Below are 24,084 nucleotides of genomic sequence, written 5' to 3'. Positions count from 1 at the left end.
GCCCCAGTCCTCACTCCCTGGTGGCCTGTGTCCATGGCTGACGCATCTACGCATACAAGGTCTTAGGTTGACCAGGGTTTCGATGCCAGGGCCCTCTCCCTGGTCCTGCCCACGTGCGTGGATGATAACTCAATCACTGCTCCCTCACGGGGGGGAGCGTCTGTTCGTCGGCACAGAGGCCGCCATCCATTTATTACAAGCGTTCGGCATTGCAGCGTAAGACACACAGACAGAAAAATCAATGTTCGAAGATCGATAGATGGCTGAGGGCGGGGGATGAGTGTGGCAAGTTCATAATCGCAGAGATGTGGGGGGAGGCGAGGCCGGATAGGTAAACCTGTCACACGCCCGGGAGAGGGCCAGGGGCCGTCAGGAGTAAAAGGAATATAAGATGGGCCTGGCCGGTGTGGCTCAGTGGTTGAGCGTCGACCTGTGAACCAGGAGGTCAGGGTTCGATGCCCGGTCAAGGGCACAGGCCCGGGTGGTGGGTTCGATCCCCAGTCGGGGGCGTGCAGGAGGCAGCCGGTCCATGATTCTCTCTCCTCATGGATGTTTCTCTCTCTCTCTCTCCCTTCCTCTCTGACATCAATAAAACTATATTTCAAAATAAATAAATAAAAATTTGGAGGATTTAGCACAGCCAGTGTGGCTCAGTGGTTGAGCATCGACCTAGGAACCAGGAGGTCACGGTTCCATTCTGATCAAGGGCACATGCCCGGGTTGTGGGCTCGATCCCCAATAGGGGGCGTGCAGGAGGCAGCCGGTCCATGGTCCTCTCTCCTCATGGATGTTTCTCTCTCTCTCTCCCCCTCCCTTCCTCTCTGAAATCAGTAAAAGAAAATAATAATAAAAATAAAGGTGCAGGCAACCTGGATGCGGCATAAACAGGTGAGCCAATCTCTCAGGTGTGATCCCTCCTAGACTCGTTTGCTGCTTCTCCAATGTGTCCCGCTCCCAGCTGTACCTGATGTTAGGACCAGTTTTCATCCAAATCCCCCGGGGAAATGGGCCGATTCTGCTTTTGTTTCTTGTCCAGGAACCTCTCTTTTTATTTTTAATTTTTAAAAATACACGGAGTGGCCAGAGGATGATGATCTCTGAAGGTATAATCATCTGGCCACTCAGTGTACAGCCTATATCAGTGGTTGGCAAACTCATTCGTCCACGGAGCCAAATATCAACAGGACAACGATGGAAATTTCTTTGGAGAGCCACATTTTTTAAACTTAAAAGTCCTTCTAACGCCACTTCTTCAAAATAGACTCGCCCAGGCCGTGGTATTTTGTGGAAGAGCCACACTCAAGGGGCCAAAGAGCCACAGGTGGCTCGCGAGCCGCGGTTTGCCGACCACCGGCCTATAGAATAAAAGGCTAATATGCAAATGGTCCCCTCGACCAGGAGTTCGACCAGCAGGCAGGCCGGCCAGGCGCCCATGTCCCCTCCCCCTGGCCAGGCTGGCCGGACCCCACCCATGCACGAATTCATGCACCGGGCCTCTAATATAAATATATACTGAGTGGCCAGATTATTATGCGTTCAGAGATCATCATCATCTGGCCACTCAGTTTATATTTGTATTGATTTCAGAGAGGAAGGGAGAGGGAGAGAGAGAAACATCAGTGATGAGAGAGAATCATGGATCGGCTGCCTCCTGCACGTCCTTCACTGAGCATCGAGCCCAAAACCCGGGCATGTGCCCTTGACCGGGAATCGAACCCGGGACCCTTTGGTCTGCAGGCCGACGCTCTATCCACTGAGCCACACCGGCCAGCTCTGATTTGAATGATCGAAGGGCATCCTATGGAACCATGGACTCACTCCCCTCTGCCCTCCCCATTCCCTCTCGTGTCCTCTGTGACATTCTCGAGACTGGCCCCCCGTGGCCGATGCCTCACATTTTTAGGAATTTTGAAATAACGGTTGTTAAACGCAAGCTTCCATTAAAAAGAAACACACACACACACACACACACACACACACACACACACATAAAAACGAATGATACCATCTAAAAATTAATTGCATGAAATAAAAAGGTGATACATGCTGGAAACCCATCGCCGACGAGTGATGGGAGTACATTTTGCTATTATCCAGGCGTCCTCAAACTGCGGCCCGCGGGCCACGTGTGGCCTGCCGAGGACATGGATCCGGCCCGCCGGGGGCCGCTGCCTGTCCTGCTTAGCAGCCGACGCGTCCCGGGCCCGCAGAGCACATAGGAATTTGTTCATCGTTTTTTTTTTTTTAAACTATAGTCCGGCCCTCCAGCGGTCTGAGGGACAGGGAACTGGTCCCTGTTTAAAAAGTTGGAGGACTGCTCTAACCGGTTTGGCTCAGTGGATAGAGCGTCGGCCTGCGGACTCAAGGGTCCCAGGTTCGATTCCGGTCAAGGGCATGTACCTGGGTTGCGGGCACATCCCCAGTGGGGGGCGTGCAGGAGGCAGCTGATCGATGTCTCTCTCTCATCAATGTTTCTAACTCTCTATCCCTCTCTCTTTCTCTCTGTAAAAAAGCAATAAAATATATTTAAAAAAAAAAAAAGTGTGAGGACCCCTGATTCTAAGCGCTCAGGTTAATTCAACGGCAGGTCCCTAAGGGGAAACCTGTATCGTCCTATTGTTATGGGAGAAATGTATGGGTGGTCTCTCTCCATTGCTCAGGGGAGTGGGGTTCTTGGGGTGTTCCTGGCATAAGCATTTCTGGAGGCCCCCCGAGGGAGGGTGCGATGGGGTAGGGGGTTTTTATTTACATGGGAGTCACAGCCCTGCGTTTGCAAAGTCCCAGGTCCCTGACCCCAGGCCTGGGAGACGGGCCGCTGGGGATGGGGCAGAGCTCCAAGCAAGGCCAGCGACCTGAGTATCCGGTCCATGCTGCAGCCGGTCCAGTCCATCAATCCGTGGGGTGTGGGGTCCCCATGGCCCGTGGGCCACGTGGGTGAATGCAGGGGAGCTGAGAGAGCATGCCCCCCCCCAAAAAAAAAACAACAATTTTCCCAAGAGAACAAAGGAACCCACCGAGAGAGAGAGAACGCCTTTGCTTTTGAGGTTAATCTCAAATCTTCCCGCCTCTGCAGTGGCCACGCCCACTCCGGCCCGTGATTGGTTCCCAGGGGTGACTGACAGGCAGGTACCTTCCAGCAGGTCACCCAGACTTCACTGGGACGCCTGTAAACTGCAGCGTCTGCCCCGGCCGGTGTGGCTCAGTGGGTAGAGCGTCGGCCCGCAGACTGAAGGGTCCTGGGTTCGATTCCGGTCGAGGGCACGGACCGCGGAGGCGGGCTCCCCTCCCACCCGGGGCCCTGGTGAGGGCGCGTGCAGGAGGCAACCCATCCGAGTGTTTCTCTCGCATCGATGTTTCTCTCTGTCGTTCCCTCTCTCTTCCTCTCTCTACCTGAAAATCAATGGAAAAGTATCCTCGGGTGAGGATTAAAAAAAATAAATTTTTATATACACGGAGTGGCCAGATGATGATGATCTCTGAACGCATAATCATCTGGCCACTCAGTATATATATTAGAGGCCCGGTGCATGAATTCGTGCATGGGTGGGGTCCGGCCAGCCTGGCCAGGGGGAGGGGCCATGGGCGGTTGGCCGGCCTGCCTGCTGGTCGAACTCCTGGTCGAGGGGACCATTTGCATATTAGCCTTTTATTCTATAGGATAGACACTGAGTGGCCAGATTATTATGATCTCTGAACACATAATAATCTGGCCACTCAGTGTGTGTGTGTGCATATATATAAATATATATATATATTTTTATTGATATTTCACAGAGAGGAAGAGAGAGAAATAGAGAGTTAGAAACATCGATGAGAGAGAAACATTGATCAGCTGACTCCTGCACACCTCCTACTGGGGATGTGCCCGCAACCAAGGTACATGCCCTTGACCAGAATCGAACCCAGGACCCTTCAGCCCGCAGGCCGACGCTCTATCCATGGAGCCAAACCGGTTAGGGCAATATATATATATATATGTATGAGGCCCAGTGCATGAATTCATACATGGGTAGGATCCGGCCAGCCTGGCCAGCGGGAGGGGACATGGGCGGATGGCCGGCCTGCCTGCTGGTCGAACTCCTGGTTGAGGGGACCATTTGCATATTAACCTTTTATTCTATAGGACATACACGGAGGGGCCAGATTCTTATGCATTCAGAGACCATTGTCATCTGGCCACTCGGTGTATAACAGCCAATCGGCCGGAACAACAGGATGACCAGAAGGATCAGGACGACTGGTGTCTATGATGCGCACTGGGGCGGCCAACTGGCCCGTTCGGCCGCCCCCAAACCTCCCACAGCCCCTCCTCCCAGCCGGCCCCCCCCCCAATCGCCCCCCCCCCCCAATCAGGGGCAGGGTAAGCTGACCAACTGTCCTCAGCCCCTCCCCCCAGCCAGCCACACCCCCGATTGGCCCTTTCTATTGGGGGTGGGACCAGCCGACCTCCCATGGCCCCAGTGGCGGCTGCTCTCTCTTGTCTCCTCCCCCCCACCCCACCGGCCCAGCCCAGTTGGCCCCCATCGAGGCGGGCCAGCTGGAGCCCCCCCCACCCCCGCCGTACACGAATTTGTGCACCGCGCCTCTAGTCTGTACTAAGGAAAGGGCAATATGCTAATTAGACCAGGTCGACTGGCCATCTTCCGGACCTCCACCTTCCTTCCAGACAAAGCCATGGTGGTGGCGGCCAAGGCAGAGGCCATTAGGGGAGATCAGGCCGGCAGGGGAGGGCAGTTGGGGGCAAGATCAGGCCAGCAGGGGAGGGCAGTTAGGGGCAATCAGGCAGGCAGGCAGAGGCAGTTAGGTGTGATCAGGCAGGCAGGCAGGCAGAGGCAGTTAGGGGTGATCAGGCAGGCAGGCAGGCAGAGGGGTTAGGGGTGATCAGGCAGGCAGGCAGTTGAGTGGTTAGGAGCCAGCAGTCCCAGATTGCAAGAGGGATGTCTGACCGCTGGTTTAGGCCCGATCCCTCTGTGGGATCGGGCCTAAACTGGCGGTCGGAAATTCCCCAAAGGGTCCCCGATTGGAGAGAGTGCAGGCTGGGCTGAGGGACACCCCCCTGACCCCCGCACAAATTTGTGCACCGGGCCTCTAGTAAATAAATAAAATAAACTGCATTTTCCTGCCCATAGTTATTACGTCGCTCTGCATAGGACACGGCTCCTGCCCAACTTCCACGGACTGGGACGGGGACGGGGCCACGACCTTGAGACCCGGTCATTAAGTGTTTGTCAGCACAATGCCCCGTGGCGTGCCTATTTTTTTTCCATGACAGAAACACAGATTTCACCCGGCCGGCGTGGCTCAGTGGTTGGGCATGAGCGTTGACCTAGGAACCGGGAGGTCAGGGCTTGATTGCTGGTCAGGGCACATGCCCGGGTTATGGGCTCGAGGCAGCCCGTCAATGATTCTCTCTCTCTCTCATCATGGATGTTTCTATCTCTCTCTCCCTCTCCCTTCCATTCTGAAATCAATAAATATATATTTAAAAAAAAATTTAAAACAAAAAAACACACACAGATTTCTCGAGGACCATACTTTATACCATTTTTGCATTTATTAAAGCATTCTGCACTCTACTAACCTGTACACACATTAATTAAATTCTTATTTATGTAACATTTGGTGAGTGGTTATGGGTGCTATTGGAAGAACAGCATATACACACACACACACACTAGGGGCCCAGTGCATGAAATTTGTGCATGGGGGGGGGGGGCCCTCAGCCTGGCCTGCACCCTCTCGCAATCCGGGACCACTGGATCCTAACTGCTCGCCTGCCTGCCTGCCTGATTGCCCCTAACTACTTGCCTGCCTGTCTGACTGCCCCTAACTGCTTCTGCCTGCCTGCTTCATGCCCCTAACTGCTCTCCTGCCTGCCTGATGGCCCCTAACCACCTCTGCCTCCGCCCCCACACCCGGGACCCAGGCTTCCCTCCTCTGGCTGGCCGCAGCCAACCGGGACCCGGGTTTTCCTCCCTCTGGCTAGCTGCAGGCTCCCGGGCCCTGGCTTTGTCAGGAAGGACGTCTGGAAGGACATCCGGAAGATGTCTGGTCTATCCGGTCTAATTAGCATATTACCCTTTTATTAGCATAGATACATATATGTATTTTACTGCTTTTAGAGAGGAGGAGAGAGAGAGAGAGAGAGAGAGAGAGAGAGAGAGAAAAACATCAACGATGAGAGAGAATCATGGATGGGCTGCCTCCTGCACTCCCCCTACTGGGGGTCAAACCCGCAACCCGGGCCTGTGCCCTGACCGGGAATCGAATCCTGACCTCCTGGTTCATAGGTCGACGCTCAACCACCGAGCCACGCCGGGCCATCTTGCTTTTCATTTTCACTGTGACCAGCTTAGCGTATGAGTGTTGCAAAACTTCATCAACTGGATACCAGTGGTTGGGTGTTCATGACCTTTTTGCCTCTGTATTCTTTGCTACGGATCTACCGTCAACTCACCCCCATGAGTGTGTCCAGGGTTTCACTTAAGGTCGGCCTGACAGAGACTCACCCAACAAGCCGTTTCTACAAACGCAGGTTGGAAAAATCAAGACCTCTTGGGTCTGAATCCTGGTGTTGAGTTCTAAGAGCATGTAGATGAGGTAATAGGTGAATTGGGGTGATGCCCAATGCACCGAGCCACAGGGCCAGGGCTATTGTCTTATTTTGTTTATCCTCACCTGAGGATATTTTTCCATTGACCTTTTTTTGAGAGAGTGGAAGAGAGAAGGAAAGACAGAGAGAAGCATCGATGTGAGAGAAACACATTGATGGGTTGTCTCCTGCAGCAGCCCTGACCAGGGCCCACGTGGGGAGGAGCCTACAACCAAGGTACATGCCCTTGATGGGAATCGAACCCGGGACCCTTTGGTCCTCAGGTTTGGCTCTATCCACTGAGCCAAACTGGCCAGGGCTATTATACATATGTATATCTCCAACAATGTGTGGTAATAAATAAAAGAGTATATATTGCCGTTGCATGAATAATTATCATACTGCTGAATCACATTTCTGTTTTGTCTCAACCATGGTATTAGTAGAGACAATATGAGTTAGTGTTGCCCAATAGCATAGTTGGGTTGGCCAATATTGGGTCTAGGGTTGATAGTGTCAACCCCACAGATACACTGTATCAGGATGTGTTTGGTGTAGAGTTAACATTGTATCAGAAAGTGATTGGTGGAGAGGTAACCTTGTATCTGGAATGTGATTGGTGGGGGGTAACATTGTATCAGAATGTGATTGTCGGAGGTGTAACATTATATTGGAATGTGACTGGTGGAGATGTTACATTGTATCAGAATGTGATTGGTGGAGATGTCACATTGTATCAGAGTGTGATTGGTGGAGGTGAAACATTGTATCAGAATGTGATTGGTGGAGATGTGACATTGTATCAGGATGTGATTGGTGTAGGTGTTACATTGTATCAGAATGTGATTGGTGGAGTTGTAACATTTGGTGGAGAAGCTACATTGTATCAGAATGTGATTAATGGAGATGTTACATTGTATCAGAGTGTGATTGGTGGAGGTATAACATTGTATCAGAATGTGATTGGTGAAGATGTGACATTGTATCAGAATGTGACTGGTAGAAGCATAACATTGTATCAGAATGTGACTGGTGGAGAGGTTACATTGTATCAGAATGTGACTGGTGGAGAGGTTACATTGTATCGGAATGTGACTGGTGGAGTTGTAACATTTGGTGGAGAAGCTACATTGTATCAGAATGTGATTAATGGAGATGTTACATTGTATCAGAGTGTGATTGGTGGAGGTATAACATTGTATCAGAATGTGATTGGTGGAGATGCTACATTGTATCAGAATGTGATTGTGGAGATGCTATATTGTATCAGAATGTGATTAATGGAGATGTTACATTGTATCAGAGTGTGATTGGTGGAGGTGTGACATTGTATCAGAATGTGACTGGTAGAAGCATAACATTGTATCAGAATGTGACTGGTGGAGAGGTTACATTGTATCAGAATATGACTGGTGGAGAGGTTACATTGTATCGGAATGTGACTGGTGGAGAGGTTACATTGTATCAGAATGTGACTGGTGGAGATAATAAGATGCAATCATCTGAAATGGCCATTGCAGCGTACAGATTACATCTCAGGTTTCTGCCTTTTCTCCTGCAGCAAACCCGTCTCCTGTATCCATCCACGGGTCCTTCTCTGCACCCTCTTGTTTCATATCTTTTTACGACATGCTTCCCTATCTCGCCACACTCCGTAACTATGTTTTAGATGAGAGCACAGAGAATTATAACCTTATCTCATCCAGAGAATCCTGGATGTAAAATTGTGCAACTCTGTTCTCTGAATTCCAATCTGCTTGTCCAATGATTAGAAATGGTGTGTCTGCCTGGCCGGTGTGGCTCAGTGGTTGAGCATCAACCTATGAACCAGGAGGTCACAGGTTTGATTCCCGGTCAGGGCACATGCCCGGGTTACAAGCTCTATCTCCAGTGTGGGGCGTGCAGGAAGCAGCCAATAAATAATTCTCTTTAATTGTTGATGTCTCTATCTCTTTCTCCCTCTCTCTTTCTCTCTCTGAAATCCATAAAAAAATATATTTTTTTAAAAAACAAACACAGATCAGCAAAAAAAAAAAAAAAGCTTATAAAAAAATGAGAGAAATGGTGTGTTTGATTTTTCTCTCTTCTGACCCTAGTCTCACACAACGTAATTAGGATTAAGCACAATCTGACATTCACTCTTTCTGAAAATAATTACTCTGTCTGCTTTAAGTATTTTTTAAAAAAATCTCAATAAGCTCATTCAGACAGCAATGACCATGTCCTTGCCTGACCTCTCTGAGATGATGTAGTTCGGGGAAGCAATCCACTAGTCAACCCACCAATGGACACACGAACACAAACATTCAGATTTGACCCAGGCATTCGAACTCTCTCTCTCCCCCGATTCACTCCCCCCCCCGCCGCCCGCCTTAATGTATTTATAAATGACCTCTTTTATCCACAACAATTGACTTAAAAATTTTTACCTCCTCTCTCTCAATCTCGGTTGTTTATGCCTTAATTTCTTTTTGTAAAAAAAAAAAAAAAAAAAAAAATATATATATATATATATATATATATATAAATATATATATATATATATATAAAATATATATATATATATATTATATATATATATATATATATATATATATATATATATATATATATAGATAGATTGATTTTAGAGAGGAAGGGAGGAGAGAGAGAAAAAAAAACATCCATGATGATGAGAGAGAATCATGGATCAGCCACCTCCTACACGTCCCTTACTGGGGATGGAGCCTGCAATCCGGGCATGTGCCCTGACCGGGAATCGAACCCTGACCTCCTGGTTCCTAGGACGACACCCGACCCCTGGGCCACATCCGCTGGGATGATTAATTTTCCTTTCTCCACCTTACAGATGCAGCAACAGAGAGGAACCCTTGAAATGCGCACCCACAGTCCCACGTGCCTTGAATCTACGCAATCTCGTTTCAGACGCTGTGTTCATAACCGCAACCGTATGGTGCTATCAACGAGGGACTTCACACCTTGCCCAGGTCACGCCAATTCTCTCCAACCCGACGACAACCATCAGGTGGTTTGAGCAAGCTTGATGGGGGGGGGGGTGGGAAAAGGTCGACACCTGACCCCAAAGGTCAAGATGCAGGGGGTCCTCAAACTACGGCCCGCGGGCCACATGCGGCCCGCCGAGGACATGGATCCGGCCCGCCGGGTGCCGCTGCCTGTCCTGCTTAGCAGCCGACGCGTCCCGGGCCCGCAGGGCGCATAGGAATTTGTTCATAGTTTTTTTTTTTTAAACGATAGTCCGGCCCTCCAACGGTCTGAGGGACAGGGACCTGGCCCCCTGTTTAAAAAGTTTGAAGACCCCTGGAAGAGGGATAGTTCAAAATAACTGGTCCCATCGTAGCCACATCGCCAATAACTTGCCGATCAAAACCATGACTGTGTAAGGGGACACGGACCGGGGGAACTGATATCTGTGTACACAGAGCCCATGGACACAGACAATAGAGGTGGGTGCGGGGTGGAGGGGGTCAATGGGAAAAAAAGGGGGGGGCACCCATCCGTAGACGAGTGGATAAAACAGCTGTGGGGCATCGACACCGTGGAATACTACGCAGTGGTGAAAAAGGGAGGGTCTCTTACCCCCTTGGGGACAGCACGGAGGGGCCTGGAGAGCATTGTGCTGGGCGACATAAGCCAGTGGGAGAAAGACAGGTCTCCCATGATCTTATTCATGTGTGGACACGCATGAACAAAATAGACCCAGAGCCGAAACCGGTGTGGCTCAGTGGATAGAGCGTCGGCCTGCGGACGGAAGGGTCCCGGGTTCGATTCCGGTCAAGGGCATGTACCTTGGTGGCGGGCACATCCCCAGTGGGAGGTGTGCAGGAGGCAGCTGATCGATGTTTCTCTCTCATCGATGTTTCTAGCTCTCTATCCCTCTCCCTTCCTCTCTGTAAAATATCAATGGAATATATTAAAAAAAAAAAAATACAGCCAGAGACATGTCCGCATGGAACAGACTCTCAGAGGGAAGACGGGGGAGGATGGGTGGGTGGGAAGAGATCAACCAAAGACCTTGTTCGCGTGTATGCATCACCCACGGACACGGACAACGGGGTGGGGAAGGCCTGGGGTGGGCTAGATGGGGTCATTGGGGGGGAAAAAGAGGGCATCTGTAATAGTTCCAACAATAAACATTTACATTTAAAAAAAGGGGGGGCATCTGTAATACTTTCAACAATAAATACAAATTAAAAAATGAAATAACATTTTAAAAAAAAGATGAAAAGATTAAAAAGGGGAGAAAAAGCACACACACAAAAGGCATCCATCCATCCATCCATCCACCCATCCATCCATCCATCCATCCATCCATCATCTGGCCTACGAGAGGCCCTTATCCTTTGCAAATCTTTATTCTAATTTGGCTTCCCTCCCCTTCCCCCCCTCCCCCCTAATAAATATCACTGTTTCCAACACAAAACCACTGTAACACCCAGAAAGAGTAACATATAGGTCACCCTGACCCCCGGGGAATAATAGCTCACCGCTGCCCGCCCAGGTCACGTGAAAGAGTTAAAAGACCTTGGCAAAGCCCGGCCAGTGTGGCTCAGTGGTTTGAGCGTCGACCTATGAACCAGGAGGTCCCCCGGTTGGTTCGATTCCTGGTCCCGGCACAAGCCCAGGTTTCTGCGGGCTCCATCCCCAATGTGGGGCGGGTGTGCAGGAGGCAGCCCATGGGTGATTCTCTCTCCTCGTTGATGTTTTCACCCTCTCCCTCTCCCTTCCTCTCTGAAATCCATAAAAATATATTTTAAAAAAAATTAAAAAAAAAAGGTGTTTGCAGAGATGCCCCCGTGTTGGACGTGGAGGGTGTTTGCAGGGCGCAGAGGAAATCCGGGAGCGAGCTCTCCTGTCTGCCTCTGGCCAGGTGGCCCCGCAGACACTCACCTGTGCTCCCCCGCCCCCCCCGCCCCCCAGCCCCCGCCCCCCCCCACCCCCCCACCCCTGGGCGGGCGCCTCGCATCTCTGAGCTGGAGCCGCCAGCGCCGGGATGGGCTGCTCCGTGTGCCCCGGCTGGTGGCTGTGGCCTCGGGAGTGATGGTGCCGACCGCGGACCCGGATTGGCTGCCGGCTCCCTGAATTTCATTCAGTTTGGGCCAATCGCGCGCGGGGGAGCACCCAGGCTTCGCGGCCACTCGGCTCCCATCTCTCCTTTCCTCGCGGACCCGGCTGGCTCGCTCCCGGCCGGCCTCCGTCTGCGCGCGCCGAGGAGCCTCTGTCCAGACCCCGGCTCTGCCCTTCCCGGCCCCGGGGCCCGCGCCGCCTTGGAAGCCTGGCCCCGCCAGCGACCCATGGGCGACGCACGCAGCCAAGGTCCTGCGAGAGGCGGGGTCGGGGGTCCCCGCATTCCTTTGGAGACGCGAATCTAGCCGGGATTTGGCGAGCACCCGGGCGCCCGCGCCGACTGCGCCCTCCCCGCGCGCACCTCCCGCACCTCCGCCGAGTCTCCTAGGAACAGCTCGATGCGTAAAAACGCCGCTTCGCCCGTGTAGCTTCTCCGCGGAGGAGGTAGGTCCCCCCCCCCCTTTTTTAATTCTTTTTTTTCTTTTTTCTTCTTTCACGTGTGTCTCTGGGTTATTTATCTTTCTAAGCCTTGGGAAACATTGAGACTTTTTTTTTTTTTCTTCTTCTTCTTTTGGGTACTCGCTGCCCAGCCGAAGGAGCCCCCTGACCCCAAACGTTGGCGCTCCAGAATCCATCAGACATTTTTTTTTTTTTTTTTTTGCTTTTGGGTCTTTTATTCTGAAAAAAAAAAAAAATGTGGACAGCTCGGTCTCCCATCTGTCGCTGCATTTCTTCGGTGTGGAAGGCAGGCTGGCCTACGTAGGTGCATGCACGCCGCGTTTAGGGCAAAAGCTTCCACACCGAGAGGTTGGATATATATATATATATATATATTTTTGTTGTTGTTCGTTTGGTTTGTTTGGACTTTAAAAAAAAAAGAAAAGAAAACGGGGGGACCCCCCGCGATTTCCGGGGCGCCTCTGAGCTGCGCGATCAGCCCCTTTCCTTTGACAGGCCAGGCTGGCGAGCCCCGGGTGCTGTGGTTACAATGTAGCGCGGTCTTACATACAAATAAACAAGCAGCGGGTGGCGGGGAGCGGAGAGAGGGAAGAAGAAGAAGAGGAAGAAGAAGGAGAAGGAGAGAAAAAAAAAAAATCTGCAGTGAGCAGGGCAGACGGAGCCGGCAGCCAGCTCCCTGCAAACCCGGAGCTGGCGGTGCACGAGGCTGCGCGACTTCTGCAAACTGGTGAGCCGCCGGGGGCGTCCGCTCCTGCCCGGGCTGCAAGGCAACTCTCAGCTCCCACCTCCCGTTGTGCTTTTGTGTGTAATGTTGGGGGGACCGGGGAGTGGGGGGGTTACCCGAGAGGAAGAAGGGAAACAGGCTTGGCTGGGGTTGCATGGAGCCGTCCCCCTCCCCCGCCCGCGTTCTCTGCTGGCCTGGGATGAAATGACGGCTTGTGTGTGATGGACGAAAGAGCGCGCGTGATGGATGGATGCATGGATGCATGGGTGGATGGACGGATGGATGGACGGACGGATGGGGACCTGGCCCGGCGCTGGCCAGGGTTGGCCGGGGAGCGAGCGGGCCGCGCGCCGGGGACCCCGGGTGCAGACGAAATCGCGGCAGCTGAGCGCCGTTTCTGCAAAGCTGGGGAGCGGGCCACCTGCCCCCCCCCCTTTCCCCGTGCGTGTGCGTGTGCGTGTGTGTGTGTGTGTGTGTGTGAGAGAGAGACAGAGAGAGAGAGAGAGAGAGAGACCGGGGAGGCAGGAGGCGGAGGTGGCTTGGGGAGGGGGGCGCGTTGCGAGTGGTTTGCTTTCTTCGCAAACCTTTGGGTCTGGCCTGGATCTTTCCGAGGGACACGCAGGACCAGCTGCCCACAAAAGTTGGGAGGTGCGGGGACCGGCGCCCGGGTCTCAGGAGAGCCCGGGTCCCCGGGCGCAGGGCCCATGGCGCGCGGCCGGCAGGTCCCCATCCCGTGGTGGGGGGCTGGGGGCTGGGGGGCTGGGGAGTGGGTTCCAGGAGGCAGACCGCCCCTCTGGCCCTGGGCCACGGAACCCCAAACCCGCACCCCAAAGCCCTGCGCTGTCCCGCGCTTCTAACCACCCCTCCCCGCTTCCCCCCATGCTTTCTTGGGCCGATTTCATCCACCTCCCTCCCCGCCCCCCCCCCCCCCATTTCCCCGCCGCCCGGCTCGCCCCCTCCCTCTCCAGCGCAAAAAACTGCGCGCGAAGCCCCACCAGCCCGCAGCCTGCAGACGGGGAGCAAAGGGGGTGGGCGAGGGCCTGGGAGGCGATAAAAAAAAAAAAAAGGCAAAAAAAAAAAAGCAAAAAAAAAAAAAAAAAAGCAAAAAAAAAGGCAAAAAAAAAAAAAAAAAAAAGCAGCAAGTGAACTCGAGTCCCACCCTCTCTCCAAGGCCGCGCGGCCCAGGCGCCCCTGGCCTGCGCCCGCACGCGCGCGGCCCGACCCGGGGAGACGCCGGGCTGTGGGGGTGGGGGTGCGGTTACGAGGCGTCGCTGCGGAGGATGCGGGGGTCCGGGGCCGGAGGAGGAGGACGAGGAGGAGGAGGAGGAGGAGGAGGAGGAGGAGGAGGAGGAGGAGGCAGGGAGGAGGGGCCGAGGTCCCGCCCGCGCCCCCACCCCGCGGCGGTCCCCTCCCCCCCGCGCTCCCCGGGACGCCAGCCGCCCGCCCGCCCGCCCGCCCGCCTCCCCGGGACGCACTCGCTCGCTCCCCCGTCTCCAGGACGCCCCTGTCGGCTCCGTCCTCGCCCCCCCACCTGCCCCGGCTCCTGGTCGCCCCGCGGGCAACGGTAAGGGGGAGCTCGGCCGGCCCCCAGGGCTTGCGCCCCCGGCTCGGGGGGAGCTCCTGCGAGGCGCGCAGCTCCGGGCCCGGCGCCTGCTCGCCGCCAGACACAGCGCCCTTTCTTCCCGGAGTGGCGGGGGCGGCCTGGGGCGGGGTGGGGGGGTGCCTGCAGCCACCCCTCCACCCCCCCCACCCCGGGGGCCTGGCCCGGGCCACCGTGGGAACACGTCCCGCCTGCAGGGCGAGGGGCCCCGGAGGACCTCCTGGGGGGGGGGGGTTGTCTCCGGGGCTTTCCCGGCGGCCTTTCTTTCTTCCCATTTTTCTGGCTGCGGCTCTTTCCCCTCCACCGGCTCCGAGTGCGGCCTCGCTTTATTTTCGGAGCCACCCGGCGGCTATTTCGGGACCGGCGGCGGCGGGGGAGGGGGTGCAGGAAGTAGCCGGGGGGGGGGGTGGGGATGGGGGTGGGGGCGGGGGGCGCACGGGTTGCGGCTGGGGTGGCTGGCCCCCCGGCCGTGCGCCTCTGCGTTTGGCTGTGCGCGCGTCTTGGACCGGAACCCCTTGGCTGGGGCCGGGTCTGGGGGTGCGTGCGGATGGCCCCCCCCCCCACCCCGCTCTCCACCTGTGCTCTGCGCCCAACTTCAACGCGGGGGAGTGGGGGGTGTCGGGGAGGGTGGCTGCATTGGGGGGGCCATCGAGCCGGTGCGAGGCTGGGGTTGCTCTTGCGAACACGAACCACAAGGTGGTGGTGTGGATGCTTCTTTTTTTCTTTTTTTTCTTTTTTTTTTCTATTTTCTTTTCTGTGTGGTCAGTTGGGGGGGTGGGGGGACGGGTTTCCTGGGCCCCTCGCTTATGTGTTTGGAAAGGGACCCACCATCCCCAGCGCCTCGCGCGGACCTGTTTTCTAATGGGGGGACGGGGACGGGGAAGGGGGGGAGGCGCCAGCCAGCTTCCTTAGGGGACTCAGCACTTAACCCTGATTGGAGGGGATGCAGATGGGGGGCGGGGAGGGGGGAGGAAGAGAGAGGAAAGAAAAAAAAAAGTTTGGGGAGACCTGGGTATCCCGAGGAAGCGGCATTGGCAGTTTGGGGGGGTTGCGGCGGTTTCTGGGGGCGACGTGGGGGCAAGCGCACCGTTAAGGCATTTGGGGGGGCGGGGAGGGGACCCACTTGCAAGAAAACACCTGGTTGGAGAGAGATGCTCTGAGTTTCAGAAATGGCACAGAAACCTGCATTTTTTTGGGGGGTGCGCAGGCTTGGGGGGGCAGGGAGTTACTGAGAATTGAGTCCCTGTCTTTCCTCGGCGGGGGAGGAGGTGACCAGCGATGGGATATGGTGTGGACATGGTCAGGGTCCATTTGTCTGTGTGGATGCAGAGGAAGGTTGGGGGTGGGGCGCGCTCCGGGTCCAGGGATGCAGAAAAAAAGAAAAAAAAATCTGCATTTTTAAAATTTGCCCCCCAACTAAGAATTTCCCCGAAGCCATTCATTGCAAATATATATATATATTTTTTTCAGATGCAAGATCAGTATTCTGTTACCCAAGAAAATGTAGGTGACTTACATATAGGTGTGTGTGCGTGCTACATCGATGTATAGTGCACACGTACGTGTGTATGTATATACACGGAGTGGCCAGATGATGATGATCTCTGAACCCATCATCATCTGGCCGCTCCATGTCTGTCCTATAGAATAAAAGGCTAATATGCAAATGGTCCCCTCGACCAGGAGTTCGACCAGCAGGCAGGCCGGCCCACCGCCCATGTCCCCTCCCCCTGGCCAGGCTGGCCGGACCCCACCCATGCACGAATTCATGCACTGGGCCTCTAATATATATATATATACACACACACACACGCACACACAGACACACTGAGTGGCCAGATTATTATGGGTTCAGAGATCATCATAATCTGGCCACTCAGTGTATGTATATTTTTCAGATTACAAGATCAGTATTGTTACCCAAGAAAATGTAGGTGACTTACATATAGATGTGTGTGTGTGACATATGTATAGCACACACATACATATATGTATAACATACATATATGTATGTGTGTGTATATATATACATATGTATGTAACTTGTACAAATGTATATCTTGATACGTAAGACAAGACTCGAGGCCAGTTGAAGAAAACAGAAAACAATTTCACCCGTTTCAAACCGCTGAACTCAAGTGGGGAATTTATTATTATCGTTTTTTAAACTTTTTTGGAAAACCAGGTGATTTTGAGCAAGGGAACTCAGGATTGGCTTTTCCGAGTACTGGCTCTTTGCAGTGTTTTCGACATAGTTTTATTGGGGGGAAACATGGTTGTTCTTCTTCGTAAATTTTTTTATTTCTCCTAAAGAAAATCATGCCGAATATTCATCGGGCCCTCACACCAGCCATCCGCCGATGGTTACCCAAATCTAAGAACAGAAATGGTATCTGATCAGCGCGTAAGGTGGATAACTAACTGAGGGTCATCGATGATGATGAAACTTACACGTGAATAGATTTGACTCCTTTTTTTTTTTTTTTCATTTTGGTTTATTTGTTTGGAATGCAGATGAGTGATAAGCATAGGTTTCGTGTGGTTTCAAATTTCTGGACTTGGCCTTTTATTTTTATTTTTAAAAAAAATATATTTTACTGATTTCAGAGAGGAAAGGAGAGGGAGAGAGAGAGAGAGAGAAACATCCATGAGGAGAGAGAATCATGGATCGGCTGCCTCCTGCACGCCCCCCACTGGGGATCGAGCCCGCAACCCGGGCCTGTGCCCTTGACCGGAATCGAACCCGGGACCCTTCAGTCTGCAGGCTGATGCTCTATCCACTGAGACACACCGGCTACGGCTGAACGTGGCCTTTTAAAAACTTTGCTTTCTTTGTAGTGATTTGTGGGAACTTCCTGCAGTTTGCAGGATGATGTGTAGTACATTGCTTTATATTCAACGCGAGGGTCTCTTTAAGACCGCTTCCTGTAGCCTGCCCGGAGTGGCTCATGTGACCTAGGAACCAGGAGGTCACGGGTTCGATTCCCCATCCAGGGCACAGGCCCGGGTGGCGGGCTCCATCCCCAGTAGGAGGCGTGCAGGAGGCGGCCGATCCGTGATTCTCTGTCCTCATGGATGTTTCTCTCTCTCTCTCCCTCTCTGAAATAAAAAAAAATATATTTAAAAATAGAAAACAAACAAAAAAAAAGGATGTTCACATAGTGCTCTTACGCCTCGCACACAGCCGAAAAACCTAGAGAGAGGACCTCGAACCCCATACCTGCTGCTGCTGTCCCACCAAGCGGGGGGACATGATTTTGATGAAAGATGCTCCCGTTTCAAACCCTTCATGACACGGTCAAGTACGGTCACTTAACGCCACTTGTGGTCGGAATTTATTTCATTCAAAGGAAGCGGCTGCAGGAAAATACTCTTTAATATTCCTTGCCTACTCCCCCACCCCACCTCCTCACCCACCCCCGTCCCGGGAGTATCTGGGTGGAAATCTGCTCGCCCTCGGCCCACACTGGGTGACAGCTGACGTCAATCCTTGGAAAGTCTCGTGGAAGGAGCAGATCTTGAGTAAGCAAACCAGACCAGCCTTTTTCTATCACAGTGTGTACCCGTCACAAGATACATTTTCCTCCCACGTGGCCGGGGGGTGGGGGGGTGGGGGTGGGAGAGGAATAATATGGTCAGGATTTAGTTGAAATCCGTTGCTCCTTTTATTTTTTATCTATTTTTTAAATATTTTTATTGATTTTTTTTTACCGAGAGGAAGGGGAGGGAGAGAGAGTTAGAAACATCGATGATGAGAGAGAAACATCCATCAGCTGCCTCCTGCACACCCCCTACTGGTACAAGGTCCATGCCCTTGACCGGAATCGAACCCGGGACCCTTCAGTCCGCAGGCCGACGCTCTATCCACTGAGCCACACCGGTCAGGGCCATTGCTCCATTTTACTTTATTTTTTATTTTTAAATATATTTTATTGACCTTTTACAGAGAAGAAGGGAGAGGGAGAGAGAGCTAGAAACATCGATGAGAGAGAAACATCCATCAGCTGCCTCCTACACACTCCCTACTGGGGATGTGCCCGCCACCAAGGTACATGCCCTTGACCGGAATCGAACCTGGGACCCTTCAGTCCGCAGGCCGACGCTCTATCCACTGAGCCACACCGGTCAGGGCCGTTGCTCCATTTTATTTTATTTTATTTTATTTTGTTTTATTTTATATTTTATTTTATTTTATTTTATTTTATTTTATTTTATTTTATTTTTTCTTTCTGGACACTGTCTCTTTCAGAAGAGATACTTTATCTTCTGACTTCATTATGGGAAAGAATTCTAAGACAGAATTCTAAGTAGCAAAAAGTGGTGTCTGGCCCAGCCAGCGTGGCTCGGTGGTTGAGCGTCGACCTATGAACCAGGAGGTCCCGGGTTCGATTCCCGGTCAGGGCACATGCCCGGGTTGTGGGCTCCATCCCCAGTAGGGGGCGTGCAGGAGGCAGCCGACCCATGATTCTCTCTCATCACGGATGTTTCTCTCTCTCCCTCTCCCTTCCTCTCTGAAATCAGTAAAAAAATATATTTAAAAAAAAAACTACTACATAGAAGATGCCTCCTCTGTAACAAAAACATGGCTCAGTGGCTGAGCGTCGACCTAGGTACCAGGAGGTCCCGGGTTCGATTCCCGGCCAGGGCACATCCCCCGGGTTGTGGGCTCCATCCCCAGTGTGGGGCGCTCCGGAGGCAGCCGACCCATCATTCTCTGTCATTGTGGATGTTTCTGTCTCCCGTCCTTTCTGAAATCAATAAAAATATGTTTAAAAAAAAAAAAAAACAATAAAAATCGATGGCTTTTAAAGGTCAGCGACCGGTTTGGGGTCCAGCTCTGGCCCCATCCCAGGATGGAGGGTGGGAATGTGGCAACTGAGGCCACGTGGGTCCGGAGGGTGAGCTCATCCCGCAGGCACTGTGACCATGGATGGGCCATGGCCTCCCGGAATATTTTCCAGGCCTGTCTTTTTTTTTTCCTTTTTTTCCCTCTCTAAACAATCTCCCTGGGGCCTTTCAAAGCCACCTCTGTTCTTTGCTGAGTGATTGGCAGCCCAGGAAGCCCCGCCTCTTTTTCTTGGCGGGGGTGGTGTGGGGGTGGACAGGAAAAAATAAAAATGAACAAGAAAAAAACAAAAAACAAAAATTGGTCCCACCCAGAAGTAGGCCTTTTAGGGGCTTTTTTGTGGTTGATTTGTTGTTCTTGGTTTTTATGTTTATTGTGTGTGTATTTTTTTTTTTAATATATCTTTATTGATTTCAGCGAGGAAGGGAGAGGGGGAGAGAGAGAGAGAAACATCCACGATGGGAGAGAATCATGGATCGGCTGCCTCCTGCACGCCCCCTACTGGGGATGGAGCCCACAACCCGGGCATGTGCCCTTGACCAGGAATCGAACCCGGGACCCTTCAGTCCCCAGGGCGACGCTCTATCCACTGAGCCACACCAGCTAGGGCTTACCTTTCTTAAAAAAATAAAAGATTTTTATTGATTTCAAAGAGGAAGGGAGAGGGAGAGAGAGAGAAACATCCATGATGAGAGAGAATCATGGACCGGCTGCCTCCTGCACGCCCCCTACTGGGGATCGAGCCCACAACCCGGGCATGTGCCCTGGACCAGAATCGAACCCGGGACCCTTCCGTCCGCAGGCCGAGGCTCTATCCACTGAGCCAATCAGTTAGGACTGTGTTTATCGTTGACAGGATTATATAAATCCTTCTTTTCTCCCCATTAACCTCTCCCAGCCGGCTCCCGTACCCCATCCCAGGCCCTCAGCACCCCCATTGTCTGTGTCCATGGGGCATGCATGGATGCACACACTTTCATTGGTTGATCTCTTCCCCACCCACCCACCCACCCACCCTCCCACGCCTTCCCTCTGAGGTTTGACAGTCTGTTTGCTGCTTCTATGTCTCTGGATCTATTTTGTTCATCCGTGTATTTAGTTCATGAGCTTCCACATACGAGTGAGGTCATGGGAGACGTGTCTTTCTCCGACTGGCTTATGTCACTCAGCTTCATGCTCTCCAGGTCCCTCCGTGCTGTCTCAAAGGGTGAGAGACCCCCCTTTTTCACAGCTGCGTAGTATTCCACGGTGAATTCAGGGGCCCTCAAAGTACGGCCCGCGGGCCACAGGCGGCCCGCCGAGGACATGGATCCAGCCCGCCGGGGGCCGCTGCCTGTCCTGCTTAGCAGCCGACGCGTCCCGGGCCCGCCGTGCACATAGGAATTTGTTCATAGTTGTTTTTTTTAAACTATAATCTGGCCCTCCAACGGTCTGAGGGACAGGGAACTGGCCCCCTGTTTAAAAAGTGTGAGGACCCCTGAATGGACCACAGTTTTCTAATCCACTCGTCTGCGGATGGGCACTTGGGCTGTTTCCAGATCTTAGCGATTTTAAATGGTGCTGCTGTGAACATAGGGGTGCATGCATTCTCTCTGATGGGTTTGCTTTGGGTTTCTTAGGATATATTCCCAGAAGTGGGATCCCTGGGTCAAATGGGAGTTGCATTTTTTTAAAAAAAAATATTTCTTATTGATGTCAGAGAGGAAGGGAGAGGGTGAGAGAGAGAGAGAAACATCCATGATGAGAGAGAATCATGGATCGGCTGCCTCCTGCACGCCCCCTGCTGGGGATCAAGCCCACCACCCGGGCATGTGCCCTTGACTGGAATCGAACCCGGGACCCTTCCGTCCACCGGCCGAGGCTCTATCCACGGAGCCACACCAGCCAGGGCCTGAGTTCCATTTTTCACTTTTTTCTCTGGCTCTATTTGTGTTCATCAGCGTATTAGGTTCGTTAGATTCTACACATGAGTGAGATCGTGGGATATTTATCTTTCTCCGACCGGCTTATTTCACTCAGCATCATGCTCTCCGGGTCCCTCCAGGCTGTTTGCGAATGGTAACATCTTCCTTTTTCACGGCTGCGTAGTATTCCACGGTGTCGATGGACCACAGTTTTCTAATCCACTCGTCTGCTGATGGGCACTTGGGCTGTTTCCCGATCTTAGCGATTGTCCGTGGTGCTGCTATGAACATAGGGGTGCATGCATGCATTCTTGTTCATTGTATCTATATATCTCCTGCCTATCTAATGCCCCCACTTCCTGTGACGTGTGGGGTCATCAGAAATCAATTCTTGCCCTCACCGGTGTGGCTCAGTGGATAGAGCGTCAGCCTGCGGACTGAAGGGTCCCGGGTTCGATTCCGGTCAAGGGCATGGACCTTGGTTGTGGGCACATCCCCAGTGGGGGGCGTGCAGGAGGCAGCTGATGGATGTTTCTAACTCTCTATCCCTCTCCCTTCCTCTCTGTAAAAAATCAATAAAATATAATAATAAAAAAAAGAAAGAAATTCTTTTCCGCGTGTTTAAAAATTGTCTAAAACGAGAAGAAACCCTAGAAGAAAATTAAAATGTTAAAAGTATTAAAACTTAGACATCGCCCTCTGTGGGTCAGTGGTTGAGCGTCAACCTAGGAACCGGGAGGTCAGGGTTCGATTCCCGGTCAAGGGCACATGCCCGGGTGGCGGGCTCGATCCCCAGGAGGGGGCGTGCAGGAGGCAGCCGATCCATGATTCTCTCTCCTCATGGATGTCTCTCTCTCTCCCTCTCCCTTCCTCTCTCTGAAATAAAATAAAATAAGATGACATTATGTTATGCCAATAGCAGCTTGGCACATTCTCGGGGAGCTGGTTTGGGCTGAGAAAATTGGACCTTCTGGGTTCTGTGTGTTGATGTTGGGGATCAGGTGGGTCCCCGCGGGTGAAGAACACCTCATGGATGCCGGGGCCCTGGATCGGGACGTCCCTTTTTATTGCATGTTTCTGTGGTGAGAACCCTTCACAGGACACGCGTCGTCCTGTTCACGAAAGGTTCCGTGTAACATGCTGTGGGGTGTTGTTGGTTCTGGGCGTGATGTTGGATGCAGGTCTCTTGAGATTTCTCATCTTCCTTAATTGGAATTTTATAACCATTCTTCATTCATAACTCAACTTCCTCCTGCCCCCGCCCCGGGCAACTGGCCTTCTGCTCTTTTTATTCTGTGAGTTGGACGATTTTATTTCATTCTTTAGAAATATTTTTTATTGATGTCCGAGAGGAAGGGAGAGAGAGAGAGAGAAACATCCATGATGAGAGAGGATCTTGGATCGGCTGCCTCCTGCACACCCCCAGCTGTGGATGGAGCCCACCAACCGGGCCTGTGCCCTTGACCGGGAATCGAACCCTGACCTCCTGGTTCCTAGGTCAACGCTCAACCACGGAGCCACACCGGCCGGGCCAGACACACATTCTATAGGATGTGGATTTCCACCTGCTGGTTTTCTACGTTAAAAAGAATAGATCCCGGCCGGCGTGGCTCCGTGGTGGAGCGTCGACCTAGGAGCCAGGGGGTCAGGGTTCGATTCCCGGTCAAGGGCACATGCCCGGGTGGTGGGCTCGATCCCCAGCGTGGGGCGTGCGGGAGGCAGCCGATCCAAGATTCTCTCTCCTCATGGCTGTTTCTCTCTCTCTCTCTCTTTCTCCCTTCCTCTCTGAAATCAATAAAGATATATTTTTTTTAAAAAAAGAAAAGAATAAGTTTTAGCTTAAAGTGGCAGCATTTGGTAGGTTTTGGATGTTTAAGGGAATAATTAAGGTTCAAGAAGCTTCATGGATGCTGGTAGGAAGGATCCTGGCGGGAAGAGATTAATCAGTGAACTGGTGGTCATATAGGCATGGACCGTGGGGGTGGGGAGGGTCTGGGGAGGGGATGGAGCGGCTGGAATAAGTTTGTGGGGGGGGGGGGGAAATGGAGGACCCGTGTAATACTTTCAACAATGACGATTAAAAAAAAAAAGCATTGCCGAAACCAGTTTGGCTCAATGGATAGAGCGTCGGCCTGCGGACTCAAGGGTCCCAGGTTCGATTCCGGTCAAGGGCATGTGCTGTGGTGGCGGGCACATCCCCAGTGGGAGGTGTGCAGGAGGCAGCTGATGGATGTTTCTAGCTCTCTATCCCTCTCCCTTCCCCTCTGTAAAATATCAATTAAAAAAAAAAAAAAAAAAAAAAAGCATTACCACAGTGCATCGGTCTTATATTTGCCTGGTGTCCTGTTCCCCAGCTGTGATGATGAGAGGTACCGATGGTGTCGTTTTGCATGTTCGGTGTCTCAACACCTCCCCGTGTTCGGTTCAGGGCGGCGGGAGGGCGGGGATCCTGTTACCTGTGGTAGTCGGCTTAGCTGGGCCGGCGAAGCCCGCGGCCTCCAAGTCTGCCCCAGAAACAGGGCGGGCGTGGGTGATGGGGAGACCAGAATCATTGAGGTCCAATGCTTTTACTATTTCCAATTGTTTTAATATATATATATATATATATATATATATATATATATATATATGGATATGGCCCTAACCGGTTTGCCTCAGTGGATAGAGCGTCGGCCTGCGGACTGAAAGGTCCCGGGTTCGATTCTGGTCAAGGGCATGTACCTTGGTTGCAAGCACATCCCCAGTAGGAGGTGTGCAGGAGGCAGCTGATGGATGTTTCTCTCTCATCGATGTTTCTAACTCTCTATCCCTCTCCCTTCTTCTCTGTAAAAAAGCAATAAAATATATTAAAAAATAATATATATATATATATAT

At 52.4% G+C, this 24,084-nt stretch overlaps 1 protein-coding gene across 5 annotated transcripts in view; it reads left to right on the top strand.

Moving 5' to 3' along the window:
- The first annotated feature begins 11,762 nt into the window (after nt 1-11,762).
- The window catches only part of NLGN4X (neuroligin 4 X-linked), a 198,273-nt gene continuing 185,951 nt past the window's right edge, over nt 11,763-24,084 (top strand). For 2 of the 5 annotated variants that reach the window (XM_080652182.1, XM_080652179.1), the window contains exon 1: nt 11,763-12,121. The gene's annotated coding sequence lies outside the window, so the exon portion shown is untranslated. Of the gene's footprint in view, nt 12,122-12,760; nt 12,864-14,384; nt 14,425-24,084 lie in introns of those variants that run through there. The other 3 variants (XM_080652183.1, XM_080652180.1, XM_080652181.1) reach the window with 3 other exon arrangements.

Source organism: Plecotus auritus (assembly GCF_963455305.1).
Source record: "Plecotus auritus genome assembly, chromosome: X".
Taxonomy (NCBI): Eukaryota; Metazoa; Chordata; class Mammalia; order Chiroptera; family Vespertilionidae; genus Plecotus; species Plecotus auritus.
The sequence above is the reverse complement of the archived record's forward strand: the minus strand, read 5'-3'. Positions and strand labels throughout refer to the sequence as shown.